The sequence below is a fragment of the Dipteris shenzhenensis genome, chromosome 10 (genome assembly GCF_047967505.1).
Source record: "Dipteris shenzhenensis isolate YYH24624 ecotype China chromosome 10, Dip_SZ_1.0, whole genome shotgun sequence".
In the NCBI taxonomy this organism is placed as follows: domain Eukaryota; kingdom Viridiplantae; phylum Streptophyta; class Polypodiopsida; order Gleicheniales; family Dipteridaceae; genus Dipteris; species Dipteris shenzhenensis.
Genome location: NC_141605.1, coordinates 4,805,169 through 4,826,217, shown reverse-complemented (window position 1 = coordinate 4,826,217; position 21,049 = coordinate 4,805,169). Strand labels below are relative to the sequence as shown.

At 42.1% G+C, this 21,049-nt stretch overlaps 1 pseudogene across 1 annotated transcript; it reads right to left on the bottom strand.

Moving 5' to 3' along the window:
* Positions 1-3,548: 3,548 nt before the first annotated feature.
* Positions 3,549-6,450, bottom strand: LOC147897296 (pentatricopeptide repeat-containing protein At2g13600 pseudogene; annotated as a pseudogene). Its single transcript, XR_015541709.1, has 2 exons — positions 6,228-6,450; positions 3,549-6,158 (listed from the first exon to the last, which is right to left on the bottom strand). The product of XR_015541709.1 is annotated as a pentatricopeptide repeat-containing protein At2g13600 pseudogene (transcript).
* Positions 6,451-21,049: the final 14,599 nt, after the last annotated feature.

The following is a 21,049-nucleotide window of genomic DNA, read 5'->3' as shown; positions in this document are numbered from 1 at the left end:
ATAATCTCTATCAAATAATGTGGGATTAAAGAAGACCGCATAGTTGGTGTGGATAGAGTGATCCAGGGGCTGAAAATATGGGGTCAAATGTGTGGGTATGATACGTTGCTTTGTTGAATAGGAGGCCCATAAAACTAACAAGGTATGGGGACCTGCCAAACTTGTATGCTCAATTGTCATGAGCTGAAGGTCATCTAATATGTGCATGGCTAAACATCCATTGATATGGGATGTGGCATTTGTCACAGGCTCATTAAGGAGCTGACCGTATAAAGGCCTAGAAGCCTGAAATATCACTGAAAATGCATAACACATCCTTGAGTAATACGAGGTGCTGAATGCTGATGTAGCGATTGAGATCTGTAGTCGTGGATCCAACCAGTGATCTGCATTAAGTAAGGACTATATACGATAGCCATAAGTGCATTTTGAAACACTAAGTCTCCCCAGATTGCGCTATGGCTGTGAACCTGATGATGTCTACTGCATTGATGCATAAATATCCTCACGCTGAGAAATGATCTGTGGATTGAAGGAGGTGGTGATGATAACTAGATCCAAGAATGGTGCAACGCGACATGATTGATCCGATGCTGGAATGTCCTAAAGACTGATGTGCTGATCTATACTACTCGTGGAACCTATGTCCAAGATCTAATCCGTGTTAAAGGTGAAAGCATCAATGATGGATGCTAGAATGGTATCACCTAAGGAGCTGAATGCATTGTGGCATAAATCTCTGCATGTGGCTGGAGATGTGAGTGCCTCGTACTGAGGACTTACCTGCTGAAACACTACATGATCACTTGTGAACTCCTACTTAGTATCTGCATCTGTGGCAAAAGATGGAGTCGGCATGAGAGTGATGGTTGTGCATCATGCGAATCAAACTATGTTGATGTGAGTGGGACTGCCTCATGCTGAGGGCTTACCGAGATATGTGCCTCGTGTTGAGAGCTTATCGAAAGTGTGGGCTGATCCATGCTAACATGTGAAGCCTCTATACTTGATCTCTCAAGGCCAATGAGGCTCGAGTCTGCATCATAAATTGTTACATACTTTGTGGCAATAAATGGTCAAAGAAGGTTCTCTTTCCACTCACGAATCTCGTCCAAAGTCATGACTGGTGTATCATCAACGGCGTGATGTGAAAAACTCCATGTTGGAGGTGGTCTGGTGCTCTATGCAAGAGGCTTACCCGTGTATGGTGAGAGCGTCTACCCATGAGAACATTGTATGAGAGCTGCCACTGTGGGGATTGAGCTTGTAAAATGAGGATGACAAGTGTGTGTGGGGATAACCAAGAGGTTGTACAAGGCTGCTGTACGTGTACAGAAACCAATGCTAAAAATAGTCAACAATGTGTGACTTTACATGGGTGGCATGTGTGTGCAAGAAGAATGCAACAATCCTGAATCCAAGAGAAAGATGACTCTGCCAAGTGTCACACTATGTGATGAACTACCAAATGCTAGGAGAACTGAACTAGTGTCAGATGTATGAATGTGTACATCGATGATAGAACCGAATGAGACTAACATCACTAGGAGCTAATCGGGTAATGTGGCAATGGCGGACTTGGCTTGGTAGAGTTGGATATCCTCTATAGCAGTGCTAGTCTATAGCTAGACTACACGCTGAAGCATCAAATGCAGCAAAAGAATTTCATCTTGATTCATTTTAAGTGTTGGGTATGCTGCACTGGATCAGGAGGTGGTTCTGATGATGAGGATTCAATGATGCTGACCTGTAGAAATGTCGAATGGAAAATTTGAGGTGCTCGACACGTAGAGCATGATCTGGCGATCATTTTTGCTTTTGGGATCACTATGAAATTCCCCCTGGATCAAAAGTTATGGCTCCCGGAAGAAGGATGGCCAATTTTTGATCCCAAGAGGGTGATCAAATAAATGAGGTAGATGAAGGGTGATGTGGCATGAGAGGTCATATACTACTTGAAAAGGTGTGCCTAGGTGGCACTCAATGCTTACGAGGCACTGCTGATGTGGCATCTGATTGGGCAACTGAGGTGTCACTACTAGGGTGGCAAGTGACACGTGTCAAATAAGGTTGATGACATGGTTGATGTCGTGGCATTGCCTACGTGGCACTACTGACATGGCAAGCTGATGATGTGGCCAATCACTGATGATGTGGTAGTCATGGGTCAACTTGTGCTGACATGATAGTCAGAGTGATGATGACATGGCAAGGATCCGAGGAGGAGGATGTGGCAAACTAAGGCTTACGTGGCAGTCCACGTGGCAGATTTGGTTGAGGTGCCACGTGGTAGAAGCTTGACCACACCTCTGTGTATGGTTATCTAAAGGGATGCCACGTGTCAAAAATTGTTGGAGATGAGCCTTGACAAAGTCTACTAGGATTCCGTTGGCATCTCGGAGGATTCCATCCATAGAGACGCTAAGTCTGCAAGAGCCATCCGTGGGTCTTTGAGCACCATGGGTGGTTGCAGACAGGGATGGTGTCATTTAAGTGTTGCCTGTGGTCAAGAGGGTCGTCTTTGTGGGAGCTAGGAGTTCGTTTGCTCATTGCCGTTGGAAGCGGGTCGCCCTCATTGCCGCCTTGTCTAGAGACAGGAGTATTGAAGAGGCCAGGTAGATGGTTGTAGGCGCTTGTAGTTGGCGAAGTCAAAGGGCTGGCTCTATCGGATCTGTCGTGCCTGGCGCTGCTCGTCGGTGGAGCATGATGTACAACTCAAATAAACAGAGAGAAAATCACTCAAAGAACTCTCTCTCACACAACCAAAGCAAAGAGAATCTGTCTCTCATGAACGGAATTCCTCCCAAAAACAAAACGAACATATCTCACTCGCCATAGCTCAGAATGACGAGCTTCCTTTTGCAAATCGGAGAGGAGAATGAGCTCTACACGGAGAACTCAATAGGATCCTGAACATTGTGAGGTAAACATGAAAACTAAGTCAACATCATCAACACAATTCCCATGGGAAAATTCAAGCAGTAAATGCACAGCATTGTTTTCTAATAGAAAAAGTAATCAACAATGGAAATTTGTTGTTTCCTTCGTTCCCAACACAACTACATCTTGCTGGAAAATTACAAATTTTCTGATAATTTGGGGAGCAGACAAGTAATGAGCAAAGGAGGGAGGTTTATCAAGGCACAGTCCAAGTGGATTCTGTAATACCCACTCCACTCTTAATTTTTTATTTCACCTCCTATTCAACCCTCTCGCCCTTTCCAATACAAACTAAAGGAAACTTTTCTACAAGAGAAAAATCAAAAGAGCACATCTAAAGGAGGTCCCTAGCACTTTTGTTTCGTAGGATCACTTTATTGTGCTAGTATTGTTAGTTCTCACATGTTAATATTGTGATTATTCATTTATAACTACATGATTCACTTTAGTGATCATATGGTACAAGTTTGATAATGTGCAAAATCCAAAGTACAATGATAAAGGGAATTAACCTCATGAGAGAGAGCTCTACGACAATGCAAGAATCAACAGGAAATCATGAATTATAATTAACAGAAATCACAAAAACTTCTGGGTTGCCACATCACCAAATTCAAAAATCAGACCAGCTTGTTTTAGCAACAATTTGCCATCTGATAACGGTAACTCCGTGTAACTCTAGCATGATCAATTCATCGGCCCCTTTGAGTACACCTCACCTATCTTTCAAACACTCTTAAAACGAGCATTTCAAGTAAGATAGCAATGACTACTGTATGTACATTAGAATCACCAATAGCCCCTCCTTGAAGATGTGAAGGAGGCGGTTTGCATCTCTGACAAGAATAGTTCGCTGCTCTACCTTTGATATAAGTGCAATGGTTGCGTGACAACTTTACAAACCTGAAGATCTTTCACAACATGTATGGCTGTCCCCTTGGGTATATTGATTAGAGCAGATGCAATAGCCAGCTTCTCACTGTCTCATCGTTATGAGTATCTCTTGTGACGCAAAATGCAAATCTGGGACATACCTTTCTTTTCTCATATTCAGGGAACGTTCTTCCAGCTTTGCATAAATATTTTCGCTTTGAAAATGTCGTGTATCTCCCACCACCAATGAATGCATGTCAGTCCAAAAACTCAGTCCTGGCTTCTTCCAGGCTTGTTCTTGTTATCTCAATGCCTCAACTTTCTTCCCTTCCTGCATCTGCATACATGTTAGACATCAACACATAAGCTGCAGCATTCTTTTCACCCAGTGGCACTGCGTGTTCAAAGGCTAGTCTTCCAAGCTCCAAATTACCCCATTTTCTACATGCACCCAACATGGTACGCCAAACCACAAGATCAGGATGAAAAGGCATCTTCTTCACCATCACTAGTGCCTCATCTAATTGGCCTGCACGGCCAAGGAGATCAACAAGGCATGTGTAATGCTCAACAGTTGGAGTGACTCCATAGTCTTTGCTCATCGCCTCAAAGAACTTTAGGCCCTTATCCACTAGACCTGTATAACTGCATACAGTAAGAACGACTGAGAATGTAACCTTGCCTGGCTTTATGCCTTCTCCTCTCATTCTCTCAAGCATATGAAAAACAATTTCACTTTCTCCTAGCTGGGCATATCCTGCAAGTAGTGCATTCCAGGAGACCATGTCTCGGACTTGCTGCTTGTCAAACACTACCTGTGCTTCTGCAAGTGAGCCACATTTGGCATACATATCCACCAAGGAGTTACCAACAACAAGGTCTCTTTCTAACCCATCCATAGCAATCACAGTGTGTATTTCTCGGCCCTTGTCAATGGCTCCTATGCTGCCACAAGCTTTCAAGCTGCAAAGAAAAGTCACAGCATTTGGAGAGACACCATCCAATTGCATGCGTTTGAAAGAAATCAAACCTTCCTCACCGAGACCATGTTCGGCATATCCCAAGATAAGTGTAGTCCATGACACTACATCTCGCACTGGCACCTTGTCAAACACTTCCTGTGCTTCTGTAACCAAGCCACACTTCGCATACATGTCCACCAAGGTGTTGCCAACGAGTTGATCTCTTTCCAACCCCTTTCTGGCAATCTCAGCATGTATTTCTCGGCCCTTATCTATGGCTCCTATGCTACTACATGCTTTCAAGCTACAAGCAAAAGTGACAGCATCTGGAGAGATGTCCTCCAGTTGCATCTGTTGGAAACAGCTCAGCGCTTCTGCAGCAAGACCATGTTCAGCATATCCTGTAATTAGTGCAGTCCACGAGACCTCATTTCGACCTGGCAGTTTCTCAAACGCTTCCCGAGCTTCTGCAAGCAAGCCACATTTGGCATACATATCCACCAACGTGCTGCCAACAAAAAGGTCTCTTTCCAACCCCTTTCTTGCAGCCTCAGCATGTATTTCTCGGCCTCTTTCTGCATCTTTTAGCCTAGCACAAGCCTTCAGTAGGGCTACGAACGTATACTTGCTAGGATGTACAGAATCCTCTTGCATTTTCTGGTACAGGCTGAGGGCATGCTGTGATTCCCCACATTCAATATAACCTAAGATAAGAGAAGTCCAAGAATATACATTCCGCTGAACCAACTTGTTAAAAACCTGCTGAGCATCACACACGCTTCCAACTTGCACTAACATGGGGACCAGGTAGTTCCCAAAAAATCTACTATCTTCCAGCCCGCTTTTGCAAATGTGGGCATATAAACGCTTGGTGTATGCTAGATTTTTTTTTTTCCTGCAATTATGCAAGATGGATGTAAGGTTCTCAATTGAAAGCAGCTGGGGCATCCGTTCTGTAGATGTGCCTCTAAGCTAAACTTCTCCGGGCCACTCTTCTCTTGCAATTCATGTGCTTTAGATGCGTTGACCTTTACTTCGGGGCCTTGTCACACTCCACCAAGTCATAGTCCTCAGAGTCTGACCCGGCCTGACCAAAGGATGCTTTGACTTTGTGCAATCCCTTGCTTCTGGAGTCCTCTTTCTCTAGCATGTCCATAACCCAATCTGGATTGTACCAGTCGTCTATCCATAGCGACTCCTTGGTATTCTTATGCATAAATTCTGGAGATCTTGGGTATGTCTGTTACACTAGTCAGACTAGCCAATAGACTGCAAATCATTCTGTTCAGATTTGTGACACACCTACTTTGCTCTTTCGGATGTCCCACCACTGGGAGGGATTTGTGGAGTACTCCTCCCATAAGTGGTCTGAACGTGAGCTACCTGCAAAACATTTCGGTTTTGACAATAAAGAACCCAGTGCTTAAATGTAAAGATGGAGACACACCTTACCTGAACGTGAGCATTCCTCCACTTCAATCCCCCATGGAGCCTCGAGGGAAGGGGCTGCACGTCTTTGCGGCGGAGTGCTACGAAAAACCCGCTGCCACGCAACTGAGCGAAGATGGGGCTGCATAGTTCTGCCGGGGTAGGGTCACAAGTAAGACAGGAATCTCTGCGTGTATTCATCATCTCGAGCTGAATTCCGCAAGACATGAGACATTTTATATTTTTTTCCAAAAGAAAAATACAAAATTGGTCGAAATGTCTGCTATTCCGAAGACATTGATAAGGTCTTTTGGGGTTTTGATCGTTGCACATATAGCGTATTTGTTGAAAAACACTAGGAATTATTATGGATTCGACCTCTACCTATTAAGGTTTAGCTATATTGAAATTTCAAGTTGTTTTCTCAACTTTTAGATAAATGGCCATACTTTTTTATAAGAACAACTTTTTGCATAGTTTTTATGTCCCATAGTTCAATAATAACTATAACACCTATGTTCAGATTGCTTTTGGAGTTAGATAATCATACTTACTATAATTTATGGACTCAAAAGTAAATTTTGTGAATGTTGATAGTTAGGCAAATTTGATATTTTGCAAAATTATCTAACATGTATAACAAGTTCTAAACTCAACCATACTTTGTATATGCGGAGTACCATGAGTTTTTAGGGGATGTAGAACAAACCTTCTTTTGATTGTTGGTTATGCTGCAATTTATGCTAATTTCAGAATACAAGGATTAAATCTAAATTACACTTACAGAGTGGCTCTAGTCATGGATGAGTGATACCAACAAAAATGCTTGTAGAACATTATGGATGCTTCAAACCTATAAAATCAAGATTTGCTGTGAAACTTGTTTTGAATCCTACTTGGTTGAAACTATGTTACTATACTTTTGTGGGCACTTTGTAATGCTTTTCTATGTTCCTTATGTTTTTTTTTAATAGTCTTATTGTCTACCTTAAGCTCAAGGGAGGGAATTTTCAAAAATTATACGTTGATCAAGTTGTGAATTTTTTGCCAAAACATCAGTTTTATGTCCTATTTTGCTACCAAACTAGTGCTAAGGTGTTCACGGTTCGAGATTGTGTATGGCTCATCTTGTTTACAGCTCATCCATTTGGCATGGCTCATTTTGAATACACCTCCTACATTTTGATATGAAGGTTTCTAGAGAAGGGCCACTTGACACATACATGCTATTTTCATCCTAGAGAAAGATGTTATTTTTGTGTTCACAAAGAGGTGTTTTCCTAAAATCTCAAAAAACTATTCTGGGACGTGTTATAAATAAATAGGTTCCTGTTTTGCCTAGCAAGGTGGTTTCCTTTTTAAATTTCCATGTTTTTGAGATTGCTTTGCTCATGCAATATATTTTTGGCCTACCCTGAGGAGGGAAGGCTTTAGTAAAGGCTACTTCCCTTCAGAAAGGAAAATGACATGGATTTTTGCTATTTTGGTCCCAATTTTTTTCTCCCCTTTCTCTCTCTCTCCCCATTTTTTTCTCACCCTTTCTCTCTCTCTCTTCTTCTTCTTCTTCTTCTTCTTCTCTCTCTCAACTTTTCCAGGAGGCCTTTTGAATTTATTCAACTTGTTATGATCCTCTTAAGTTGCACTTACTATTTGTATCCCTTGAAATCTTCCATCTTTTTCTCCCCCATTTCTCTCTCTCTCTTCTTCTTCCTCTCTCTCTTTCTCAGCACCTTTCCGTGCACCATCTCATTACAATTGGGCTGAGTTGCACTTGCTATTTCTATCCCTTGAAATTCTCTCTCTCTCTCTCTCTCTCTCTCTCTCTCTCTCTCTCTCTCTCTCTCTCTCTCTCTCTCTCTCTCTCTCTTTGTGCTTTCAATTCGCCCCTTTTTCGCGCACCATCTTGGGCAGGCCACATGAATGAAATTCATCTTGTTATGCTTTTGTTTGTTTTGCGGTCCCTTTGCAGTTTAGGGTTGCTATTGATGTCATAGAGAGAGACCTTTGTTTAATCCAAGGTACTATCTTGAGACAAGGTGTTGCTTTCAAGCCACTTAGGGACCTCGATTACCACAATCAACTATTTCATGTGCAAAATCGGCAGCTTCGAAATAGAGAAAAAAGTTGTTTCAAAAGATTACACTTGATAAAGAATTTATTTGAGTATCCTTTGATGTTCATGATTCCATGTTGATCTTCGTTGCACCGATACATTATGTTGTGCTTGGTTTAGGATTTATTAGTCTCTGTTATCTACATACTTGCAATTTTGTCGTAAAGACGGGCATAAATTTGGATTATTCGTGAGGTTTGATTGGCCAGGATTTGTTAGTCATTCATTTGTTATTAGCACAAGGAAAAGGAATATCGTCTTTGTTTATAGATTGTATGTTGTTGTAGTTGTCACACAAGCCATGGTTTTGGGATTTCATTATTAATGTTGCTAGTTGGTTAGTCAATTTGGCTGCTAGTTGTTAGTCAATTGAAATTCATTGTTGGTGTTGCTAGTTGGTTGGTCAATTTGCGAAGGTAGTTTTCTACTCTTTGAAAAGCATCTCCATCATTCAATGATTAAATAGACTTGAAAACATAGATTTATGCATGTGTTTTGTTGGTAATATTGATGCTTGGCTATGTGATGTGATGCATGGTTTCCATTACTTAAGAACTCATATGCTAAAACACTATGATGCATTCTTTGCCATTTCCAAGTTGTGAGGTTTTGATTCAATGATGATTGAGTAATTTTGATGTCTTTTCCATAGTTTTTTAGCATAGTTTAGATCAAAATTGCCATTTGTGTCCATCTGATTGCAATTTGTTGGATGTGAGGTACACTTTTGGTTTGGCTTCATATTTTTTTTCTCTGAAGACATTACTACACAAGTAGATTGTGGCTTCTATTTAGATGCATGCTTCCCATACCCTCAAGTTGCATGCTACATGTTGAGTTCTATGATCTTTAGGACCCTCTTCCACATTGCGAGTAAACACCCATGCAAACTAGGGAATCTATATCACTACATCAATGCCTTTGCCCATGGATAGGCCTCGAATTTGCAAGATTTCCCATTTTACTTGGTTTGTTCACAGGAATCCATTTGACTATATCTTCTTAGAAAGCTTCTATCATCCTCCCTTTGTCCTCAATTGACTTTTGGTTAATAAATCTTTGCTTATGAGAATAGTACCAGGAGATGTTTGATCTTCATCTTCGCTAGAACTTTGTATTCGACAAATATATCTCTATAGAGGATGTCAACAATGGAAACGAGCACATCAATGGATGTCTGAGACAACCTAGTAATCATGTCTTTTTTGTCATTATGCCAATCCTCTACAGCTTTCAAAGGAGTATTGCCTAGAATGAAGTAATACTCTATTTCATTCCTAGGGAATGTGGTGGCCGTCCCACAATGTCCAATCATTGAAAGCACACCTAGAAAAAGGCCTAGTTACTTTTTTAGAGCCTATCTAGCTATCAAATCATGAGTGAAATAAATGAGATGTGTGATGACTAGTAACAGTGCTTGACAAAAAAAATGAAGTAAAGGCACAATTCTTTGGCACCAATGGTGAAGTAAAAAACTCCAAGAATCAAGACAAAATGCCATGAGTGCCCCTTTTTATTAGGCACATAGTAGAGGACTAGAACGATGACAATTAAAGCATGATAAGAAAAATGGAAATTAAGATCATGAAATCATTTAAAGGCACAAGAGAATGAACAGATCAATAATTATAGGAGATCATCTTAGTAAAAAAACGGAAATCAATGAGTGTATGGCAAGATGTAAGAGAGGAATTGAACTTCTAGTCTTTCCTCTGCCTCATGCCCTAACCTCTAGTACTTTTCTCCTTTAAGGTTAGCATACACCTTGAGGTCAAAAGAGTACAAGTCTCTCATGCTATGTCGGTCAAGATAAGAGTATGCAGGGACTTGCAAGAATGGTCTTGCATTGATAAAAAGCTATCCACTTGATTATGAAGATTGGTGTGCACTTATTTTGGGCATTGACCTCAAAAGTTTAAGGCAAAAAACCAAATAGGAGATGAGGAACCCGATGAACGATTGACCTTTTTGGAAGGTCACATAAGTAGTGTATCCCCTTACCCATCTAAATCAACCATAAATGGTCAGTAATTTTTTATACTTTCTATCCCTTTCAAGTCATTTTCTATTGGACTAGACAAACTGAGTTAGGAAAGAGCCTAGAGGCAAGAATTGGAGTGGACAAATTGAGAGGCTAGAGTCAAGCATTGGAGTTAGTAATGAGTGTACAAGGCTCTTGCACTTTGTGTTGAGAATTGGCAATGAGTGTGCAACGCATCGATAGTAATTTTAAACACTACAACTACCACAATAGCCTTGCCACCCCACCTCCTTCCAAGTCATTGAGCATTGCACTCAGATGCCTATAACTTGGCAGAGAACTATGCCAAAGGCTTATAAGCAAAAACAAGCTGGCCCCACAAAAAGAATCATTTTTCATGGTGAGAGTGCTCTCAATGGAAGCAAGAACGGAAGAGGGAGAGAGAGAAACAAAGAGCCACACAAGTTTTGGTGGATGCAGAACACCCTAATCTTCTTTTTCATTCATTTATATATGTGTTTGAGTATTGTACATAACCGGGGTAAAGGCACAGTGACCTTTAACCCCCACAACCTCCCACTTAAAGGACAATGTGCCTTTAAGGGAGAACAACCAGGGAGCATACTATCCAATGCCCATCAATGCACGACAATACTCAAACCGCTAACTAGGTAGACTCTTCGTCAGCATATCTGTAGGGTTATCATCTATATGAACCTTGACAAGCTCTATGCGCTTGTCCTCAAGTACCTCCCTGATGAAATGGTACCTGACCTCAATGTGTTTGGTCTTTGCATGAAAAACCGGATTCTGTGCTAGCTGAATAGCACTCATAGAATCAGTATGCAATGTCGGTACACCTGTAGGAATCCCCAAATCTCCAACTAGCCGATCAAGCCATATAGCCTCCTTGCAACCCTCAGTGGCTGCAACATACTCAGCCTCTATGGTAGACAAAGCAACACACTTCTATGCACAAGACATCCACGACACTACACCACCTGCAAAGGTGAACACATAACCAGTAGTGGATCTCCTACTATCCACATGCCCTACATAGTCTGAATCTGTGTACCCAAGTACACGCATGTCTCCTCTACCAAAGCAGATGCACATCTCCTTGGTACCCTTCATGTACCTCATGATGCACTTAACTGCCTCCCAATGCCTCTTTCCTGGATTATCCATATACCGGCTAACAACTCCCAGTGCAAGAGCAATGTCTGGTCTAGTAGCTATCATAGCATACATAAGACTCCCAACCGCTGATGCATAAGGAACCTTGGCCATCATGGCCCTCTCCTCATCTAATTTGGGACTATCTGTATGACTCAGTTTCACATATGGAGGCAATGGAGTACTCACTGCCTTCCCCCCCTCCATATTGAAACGCTGCAATACTTTTGTAACATACTCCTTCTGTGAAAGCCAAAGGAGTTTCCTACTCCGATCACGCGTGATGCGCATACCAAGAATATGACCTGCAAGTCCCAAATCCTTCATATCAAAGGCCTCATGCAACTTGGCCTTTAATGCATCTAGCTCATAAGTATTCTTGCTAGCCAATAGCATATCATCCACATATAATGCCAGGATTATTAGGCTATTATCCTTAGCCCTTTTAGTGTAGAGGCAGTGATCAATTTCACTCCTAAAACCCTGGGACCGAATGAAAGCATCAAACTTCTGATACCATTCTCTAGGCGCTTGCTTAAGACCATAGAGACTTTTCTTCAGCTTGCAAACTAAATGCTTTTTGCCCTTTTCTTCAAAGCCTTCTGGCTGCACCATGTAAATTTCCTCATGCAGATCCCCATGCAAGAAAGCTGTCTTGACATCCATCTGCATAAGCTCCATATCCTCTACTGCCACTAGTCCAAGCATGCATCTAAGTGTGGTCATCTTCACAACCACAGAGAATATCTCATCAAAGTCCACACCCTTCTCTTGCTTGAACCCTTTAGCGACCAAATGGGCCTTGTACCTAGGCACATCATCACCTGTGACCTTCATCTTGTAGACCCATTTACATGGTAAAGCTTTCTTTCCATGTGGCAAAGAAACCAAGCCCCAAGTCTTATTCTTCATAAGTGAACTCATCTCTGATTGCATAGCATACTCCCACTTGCATTGATCCTCGTGCATCATAGCCTCTCTGTAGCAAGGCTCCCCGCAATCAGTAAGCATCACATAGTCTACCCCTGTAACAAAACTATCAGGCGGTCTAGACACCCTAGATGATCTTCTCAAGGGCATTTCAGCTTGCTGTCCCACCTGCATATCAGTCACATTTGGCTCATCATTTCCACCAATAGATGATCCATCATCTACCCTTGATTGTATACCTGTGGGAGTACTTGGTGGTACCATTTCTTGCACATTTGGTGCATGGACAGCTTGCTGTCTATCAACATATGCAGGTGGATTCACATCCTGGAAAGTGATTCTTATCATTTCCACATCCCTCATGGGTGCCTTATGCATCTTCTTCTCATTGAAGACTACATCATGGCTGCATATGATCTTCTTTGCTTCTGGATCCCATAGACGATAGCCCATCTCTCCACTTTCACCATAACCCAGAAAGATGCATTTCCTAGACTTAGGTTCTAGCTTCTTTCGAAGCTCTTTTGGCACATGTGCATATGCCTCACACCCAAATATACACAAATGAGAGTAAGAGGGCTTTTTGCCACTCCATGCCTCTTCAGGAATACCACCATCTAAACTCTTACTAGGTAATCTATTGATCACATGCACTGCAGTCTTCATTGCCTCAGCCCAAAAACCACCAGAAAGACTTGCATTGGAAAGCATGCATTGCAACCTTTCTTGAATGGTACAGTTCATCTTTTCTACAACTGGTTTTGCTCTATGAGTACGAGGGGATGTGAGCTCCCTCTTAATCCCACGTGTATCACAGAAATGCTGAAAGTCATGAGAAAGATACTCTCCATCATTGTCAGTTCGTAGGCATTTAAGTGTTCTACCTGACTGATTCTCAACCAAGGCCAGCCATTTCTGAAATACCTGGAACACATCACTCTTCCAAGCTATAGCATGAGCCCACACTTTCCTACTTGCATCATCAATGAATGTCACATAGTATTCAACCCCGCCTAATGACCGTGTAGGCATGGGACCACATACGTCTGAATGCACCAAATCAAGCTTTTCAAACTCTTTCTTTCCCCTTCTTTTATGGGCTGATTTAGTCTGCTTCCCATAGAGACAGTGCTCACAAAATTCAAAATCAGAGAAACTCAAATGCGGTACATAACCCAAACGGCATAAGAGTTTCATCCCATTTTGGCTCATATGGCCCAACCGGCAATGCCATAAAGAAGTGCTTGGCTGCTCCGTTATTGCAACAACATGATCAAACACCCCTGATACATGTAAGGGATACAAAGTCCCACAATTGGCACCCCTGGCCAGAAGCATAGAGCCCTTCTGAATTTTCCAACTGTGAAAGCCAAAAGTGGTGTGAAAACTAGCATCGTCTAGCTGACCCACTGAAATAAGACTCTTGGTCAACTTAGGCACATGTCTCACATGTTTCAAAACAAATGCAGACCCATTTGCAAAAGAAAACTTTATGTCACCTACTCCCACTATGTCACATGCATAGTCATTTCCAAGATGCACACAATCTGTCTTTCCACTATCATAAGTGGAGAACCATGGGAAGTAACATGGAATGAAGCACCAAAATCCAAAATCCAATTCTCGGAATATGCATCATCTGAAGTGGTAAGCAACTCTACAGATAAACTAGACATGAAGAGAATGTCATTATCACTATCATGTGTGACTGCATTGATCTCCTCGATCTTCACTTTTCCTTTGTCCTCCCTTGCTCTCTTCCTTCTGATTTGCACCCCAATTTGCATTCTTTTTCTTATCCTTTTGCTCTCTTGTCAGCTTATAGCAATCCTTTTTCATATGGCCCTTCTTGCCACAGTGGTAACACTCAATGTTCCATGCCCTGGATTTGCTACGAGACTTCCCTCTTTCTTGGGACTTCCCCCTGAAGTGTGATCTGCCCCTTTGCACATTTAAGGTTGCATCTTGCTTGTTGCCATCCATAGACTTCCATCTAATCTCCTCCGCCAACAAGCTACTCACAACATCATCAAATTTCAGTTCTCCACTAGATGCATAGTTAGTAACAGCTATACGGAAGGTATCCCATGAGGATGGCAATGAACATAAAAGAAATATTGCCGTAGTCTCCGCATCAAAATTCATCTTCTGAGCCTGAAGTTGGCTGAAAATAATATTGAATTCATTCAAGTGAGAAGCAATGGAGACGCCTTCCTTCATCTGTAGCTCAAACAACCTCTTCATGAGGTAAACTTTATTAGAGGCAGTTTCCTTCTCATAAGTGGCACATAGTTTCTTCCACAAATCTTCTGTAGTCTGCTCATTTACTACTGTGAAATAAACTGACTCTGCAAGATGAAGTCTAATAGTAGACTTTGCTAATGCATCCAACTCATTCCAATCATCCTCAGACATATTTGCACGCTTAGCTTCAATCCCTGCCAAGGGTTAATCTACTTCTTTTGAATAAGCACATCCCTTATCTGTTCTTTCCACAAAGAAAAGTTTGTCCCATCAAACTTTTTAATGCTAAAAGACTCCTTTCAGACATGGAAGAGGATGCCATGATGCAAATGAAACAAAATCCCAAATGCTAGTACCTGCAAGAGAGAATCACACCAAATACTAGGTGCACCCAAATGTGTATGCCACAATAGAGTGAGATATCACCAAAGACTCAAAGCTCAAAGCATCAAAAGATGCATCTAACTCATGTGCATATACTATGCATCCATATGAGCAAATCTGGCCCAAAAGAAAATGCCAACTGCAATGGCAATCCAAAATGCCAATAAGTGCCAAATGGCTCAAGCATAAACACCATCCATGGGAATATGCATCAATAATATCTCATCCAAGAGAGCATAACACTATCAGCGCATCACCTACAATGTGTCAAAGCTGTCCCTCAACATAAAATAGCATCCATGTGCAAAGCGTCCATAAAAAATAGCATCCCAAAGGCAATCTAGGCCTATCAGCGCATCCAATAAGGATCGCAATGCATCCAAATGGCCTATAAATCATCCACTGGAACCCAATTCACACCACGAATGAGTGCACACGGCTCAAACTGCAACCAAAGTGATCTGCATAAGGTATGCTCAAGAAATCATGGTCCCACGGCAATGACCGCTACTGAAAATAGAACTTGAGATGCCTCAAAACATGGGTGCCATTGCATAATCGGACTCATCAAGAAAATCTGCAAATATCTCCCAGCAAACTTCCCACAGAGCTTCTCCTTCCTCTCACAGAGCTGCTGAGCTTCCAAGCATTCATGCACGCTCAGCTAGATCACCCGGGCTTTGATACCAGTTGAGAGTGCTCTCAATGGAAGCAAGAATGGAAGAGGGAGAGAGAGAAACAGAGAGCCACACAAGTTTTGGTGGGTGCAGAACACCCTAATATTCTTTTTCATTCATTTATATATGTGTTTGAGTATTGTACATAACCGGGGTAAAGGCACAGTTACCTTTAACCCCCACACATGGAGTCCCTAACAACCCTAATTGCAACCGATATATAGCTCACTGGACCCTTGCAATGAACCAAGCACGACATCAAGTCTAGATGATAGAGGTGATGCTTCAAAAGGAAAAGGTTGACATGCTGATGGTAGAGGCAAGTGGACAGAGAGCAGTGGATATTGGCAAGCAGCTGAAGATCAAGCTCCAATAGATAGAAGCAGCCCTTGCCACTTAGCATTCACGAAATGATATGATGTAGGCCAATTATGATGCTCTATAGAGACAAGACACTTTGAATCGGCTTCCACTTGATGGGATTGAGCTTTAGGAAATGTTGCATAAGCATTGGATTTAAAACAATAATATATTTCATTCAAAATGGCCAAAAGGAGATTACAACAGAGGTGGAATTGTAATCTTCATACCACAAATTCCATAGAGAAACCAAAAACTGGACAATAGCGGGGAGAAACAATCAATCCTTAGCCTATCAAGAACGACAAAAACTCTACAACCTTCAACTTGCTTGTCTAGTTTAATGGCCAACTTGAATGGGTAAAGGGAATCACATTGAGAAAAGAGTATACAAGGATCTTCAACCTAATGGCATGCTACTTTGGAAACACCACGTATGCATTTCCCATTTGTGGATCCAATGCTTATGTGGCCTCACCACGTGCTCAATCCAATAAGGTGGATGGGAGTTTCAAACTTAGTTCTAAACTTTAGACCATTTACCCACTAGAATGGACCATTGGAGTGAGAATTAGATCCCTTGGTATAGAAAGTGTGAAAAATGATCATCTATAGTTGAAGTAGAGGGGCAAATGGAATCCAATGCATGTGGTATTTCTAAAGTATCAATGCCATCAAGTTGAAGATCGAGCACACTATTTCTCAAAATGGTTCCCTTTACCCATTCGAGTTGGTCATTAAATTAGATAGGCAAATGGAATCCAATGCTTATGTGGCATTTCCAAAAGTTCAATCCCCATCAAGTGGAAAGTTCTTGCACTATATTTCCTTGAGTTAATTCCCTTTACCCACTTGGGTTGTACATTGGAGTTAAAATGACTCACTTTTTGGTATAAAAAGTGTTTGAAATGACTCCATGGTTGAATTAGAGGGGTTTGGAATCCAATTCTTAGTTGTTGGAATGCCTTGTGCCCTCATTGCCAATTCTTAATACCACTAAGTGCAAGAGCCTTGTACACTCATTGCCTAACTACACTGCTTGACTCTAGGCCCTTTACTAGCTCTCTTTGTCCAATCAAATCAAAAATGATTTGAAAGGGATAGAAAGTGTAAAAAGTGACCTGTCATTTATGGTTGAATTAGAGGGTTAAGTGGAATACACTACTTATGTGGCCTTTTAAAAAGCTCAATCTAACCAATTGAAAGGGCCTTGTGTACTCTTTAATTGGTTCAAGGTCAATTCACTCATTATGGCATTTTGTGCAATGGTCACATATTGACATAATGCAATGAATATGGTTCAAGAGGTTTGTTTTTCCAATGAGCTTAGAGAGAGAGAGGATGAGAGAGAGAGAGAGAGAGAGAGAGAGAGAGAGAAAGAGGGAGGGAGGGAGGGAGGGAGGGAGGGGGTAGATGAAAAGGGGAAAAAGGGAAAGGGGAGCTTTAAAGAGGGAAGGAGGAGCTTTATGTTAAGAGACTATGCTCAACATCCTGTGATTACATGTGCATAGCACTAACACATATAGAGTGCTATAAAGGAAAGGGTTAGATGCCCTAACCTAACTCTTAATGGGTTTGTATATATTCTACATTTTTAACTAAATCTAGTGTACATTTAGTCATTTGTGGTGTGCTCTCTAGCTGTGCCCTCTCTCCTCATCTCCACTCTTCTCCTCTCCCCTCTTCATATTTTGTCATGGTATCAGAGCATCCTTGCCTTCTACTGAGGCATTGCAATTCTTGAGAGAGTGAGAGTGATTGAGAGATTGAGAGTTCTCGAGTGTTCTCTTCCGTGAAAGAGTTTGGTCCATTTGAGAGGAATTTCCATCTATATTTCCATTCATTGAGAGAGAGAGTTACTCATTCCTATGATATTCAGCTGAGAGAAGGCCTATGATATTCGTCTCTTCATGTAGAGCTTCTCCTCATCTTCAATTTGAGGCAGGAAGCTTCCAATTTCGAGTCTTGGAGCTTAACTTATGTTCTTTTTAGTGTTAGGCTTGAGATTGAGCCTTCTTGAAAAATAGAGATGAAAGCTCCTGCTTCATTTGATGCCTCACCTATAGTTGGAAGCTCTGAGTGAACAGACTTCCAAAGCCTCGGTGCTCAAAACAACTTGATGTGCTCTCAACAACGACCAAGGCACTTGCAAACTTCTATTGCAAAGCAGCCTTCAAGACTCTACAACTACAATCAACAATGTTTGGAGGGCTCTCGGGCAATCACGATACGGCCACTACTCCACCTACCACAAAGGGAGGCTCAGAATCTACCTCTCAGCTAAGGCCTTAGCAACGGCCTTCAACAACACAGCCAACAACTATTTGTAGCACGTACTGCCAGCAGTGATGCCAAGAGCTACTAAGGTGTCCTGTAGAATAAGGGCATGTAAGGCGATGCGCAACAAGCGATCCTTGCAAAGCATCTCCAAACGGCATGCTACAACTACGGTTGACTCCATAGTTGCCTCCTCCAAAGCTCCAATAGAGCCTAGGCTCCATCCTCATCCAACGTGGGTGCAATCGAGCAGTGACAACAGTCTCTCTGCCATAGCTAATGCACTTATATAGCCACCAATGAGCCACCTCAGTCCACTTATATAGCCACCAATGAGCCAATGCACTTATATAGCCACCAATGAGCACCTCAGTCCAAGCACACAAGAGCGCTCGTGCAATCTAGAGTGCTAACACTCTGCACTATGGCTCCACAAACGGCAATTAGGCTCCCCCAACACCAGGCTCCTTGACTCACGACAACATGCTCCTTGATGCTTGCATCTACACCAATGAGCTCTCGACGGCTAGCAATGACTTCTGGAGCAATGCTTTGTAATAAGGCAGCTCCAGCAACCTCGCCTATGCCGTGAAACCCAAACGTCACATGAGCTCTCGATGGCCAGCAATGACTTCTATAGCTATCTCCTAACAAGCTGCTCCAAGACCGACAGCACTCGAATTGCCTCCTTCAAACAAGGTGATGGAATTCTTTACTCATAAAATCTTCCAAATATTCTATCGGCATATTCTAGATTCAAATGAGCCACCGAATGACATGTGGCACTTCAAAAACAAACCATATCTTCACTAAGGGTCAAGACTTGGTCAAAACTATGACACGTGTCACTATCGATACCAGCCACGTGGCACCCTATCCACACTGCCACATCATTAGTGGTTGGGTAGGTTCCACATCATCATCCTTATCTACCACGTCACCGAGGGTTACTAACCCTAGGTAGATATAACTGCACCTCGTGTGCCACATCAGCACCGCACGCGGGGTCCCATGCCACATCAACTTTGACCAAGTTACAGGTCAGTGAAGTGACACCTCAGTAGGCAAGTCATCAGTCCACCTCAGTAGGCAAGTGACTGGTCCTACTTTGGTGGCAAGTTGCCAATCTAAGCCATGCCCAAAACTCCCAACTAGTTCCTACTCGAAGTCACTCCCTATGCTCACACATAGTTTGAAACCTAACGTTCATCAGTTCACTAACCAGACTTCAGAGTGTTCAGTGGCATTGACCGATTGATCACTAGGCAGATAGCACATCATTTGATTTCACACACACATGCCATCATTGTAAAGCCTATTTGGCTATTTCACGCCATTGTGCACTTTATTCTAGCCTTGTAAAGCCTCTTGGCTATTCCCGGCATCATTTGCCACAAGCCTTGTAATTGAGATTGGATTATATATTGCAGTTCTACCTTCACCGATAGTTCAGATTTCACTTCCCATAGTCAGTGTTTTGCAGTTAATTCAGACAGTGATTTTCATGATACTTTTACATTTCTTGCACCATGTCTATGTCTAGCAACTTCAATCTGGAGGCATCTACTAAGCTAGACAACTCCGATTACGGCACATGGAAATATCGAATGGAGAACATTCTTGTACTTTAGGACAAATGGGAGTATGTCGATGGATCTACACCTAGACCATTGGATGATCCAACCAGCAGTAGCTCTACTCCACCTATTGTCACAGCACCAACAATAGGATCTCCAGCTACACCAATAGTTTTTGCACCTGTAGGTAGATCCTGCCATTGCCCACCAAGCATAGGTAGAATGGGATAGGAAAGACAAGTATGCATATCATCTCATCAAGCAGAATGTGCAAGATGTCATGCTAGGACAGCTCAACACTGTCAAGACATCAAAAGAAGCATGGGATATGTTCGCAGCACTCTACGAGTCCAAGAACACTTCTAGGATTCTCACACTAAGAAACCAAATCAACCAGAGTTTTTGCGATAGTAGTGAAACCGGTCATGCTTATGTACTCAGGATCAAAGATTACAACAATCAACTTGCAACAGTAGGACAGACCATGAATCCAGCAGAAATGGTTCAAGTCATCGTAAATGGACTAGGAGAGGGATACGAGAATCTAGTCCAAAGTATTGCCATTCAACGGCAAATTCAGACCGGAAGACCTTTAGTCAGTTTTACTTGGTGAAGAACTTAGGACTCAGGCCATTCATGCACGCAAAGGTCATTCCAATGATCAGGCATTCACAGCTTCAGACAGAAGTAGAGACAGAGGTCATTCCAGTGAAGTGGTCATCATCCACAACAAAGTCATCATTAAAGTCAGAATCAGCATCATCATCAGCCTCAGCAACATCAGAATCAACAAAGAGGAAATCATTCCAACCGAGGAAGATTCCAAGGACGAGGGAATGCATCCACCAACGTGTCAAACATTCAGTGCAACTACTATCATGAGTTTGGACACTACGAAAGAGATTGCTGATGACCAAGGTGGTCAATCCACCAACAGCAATCGAGGGAATTCCCAAGGAAGAGGAAATCATTCTGGTGGACATTCTAGTCACAGTCATTATGCAAATGAACATGGGAATATGTTTCTTGCAAACAAGGAAATGCAAAAGACTGATACAGTGTAACACTGATTGGTATTCAAAAGAGGATTTAAGCTATCAAGTCAACCAAGCAAATCAGGATCCTTG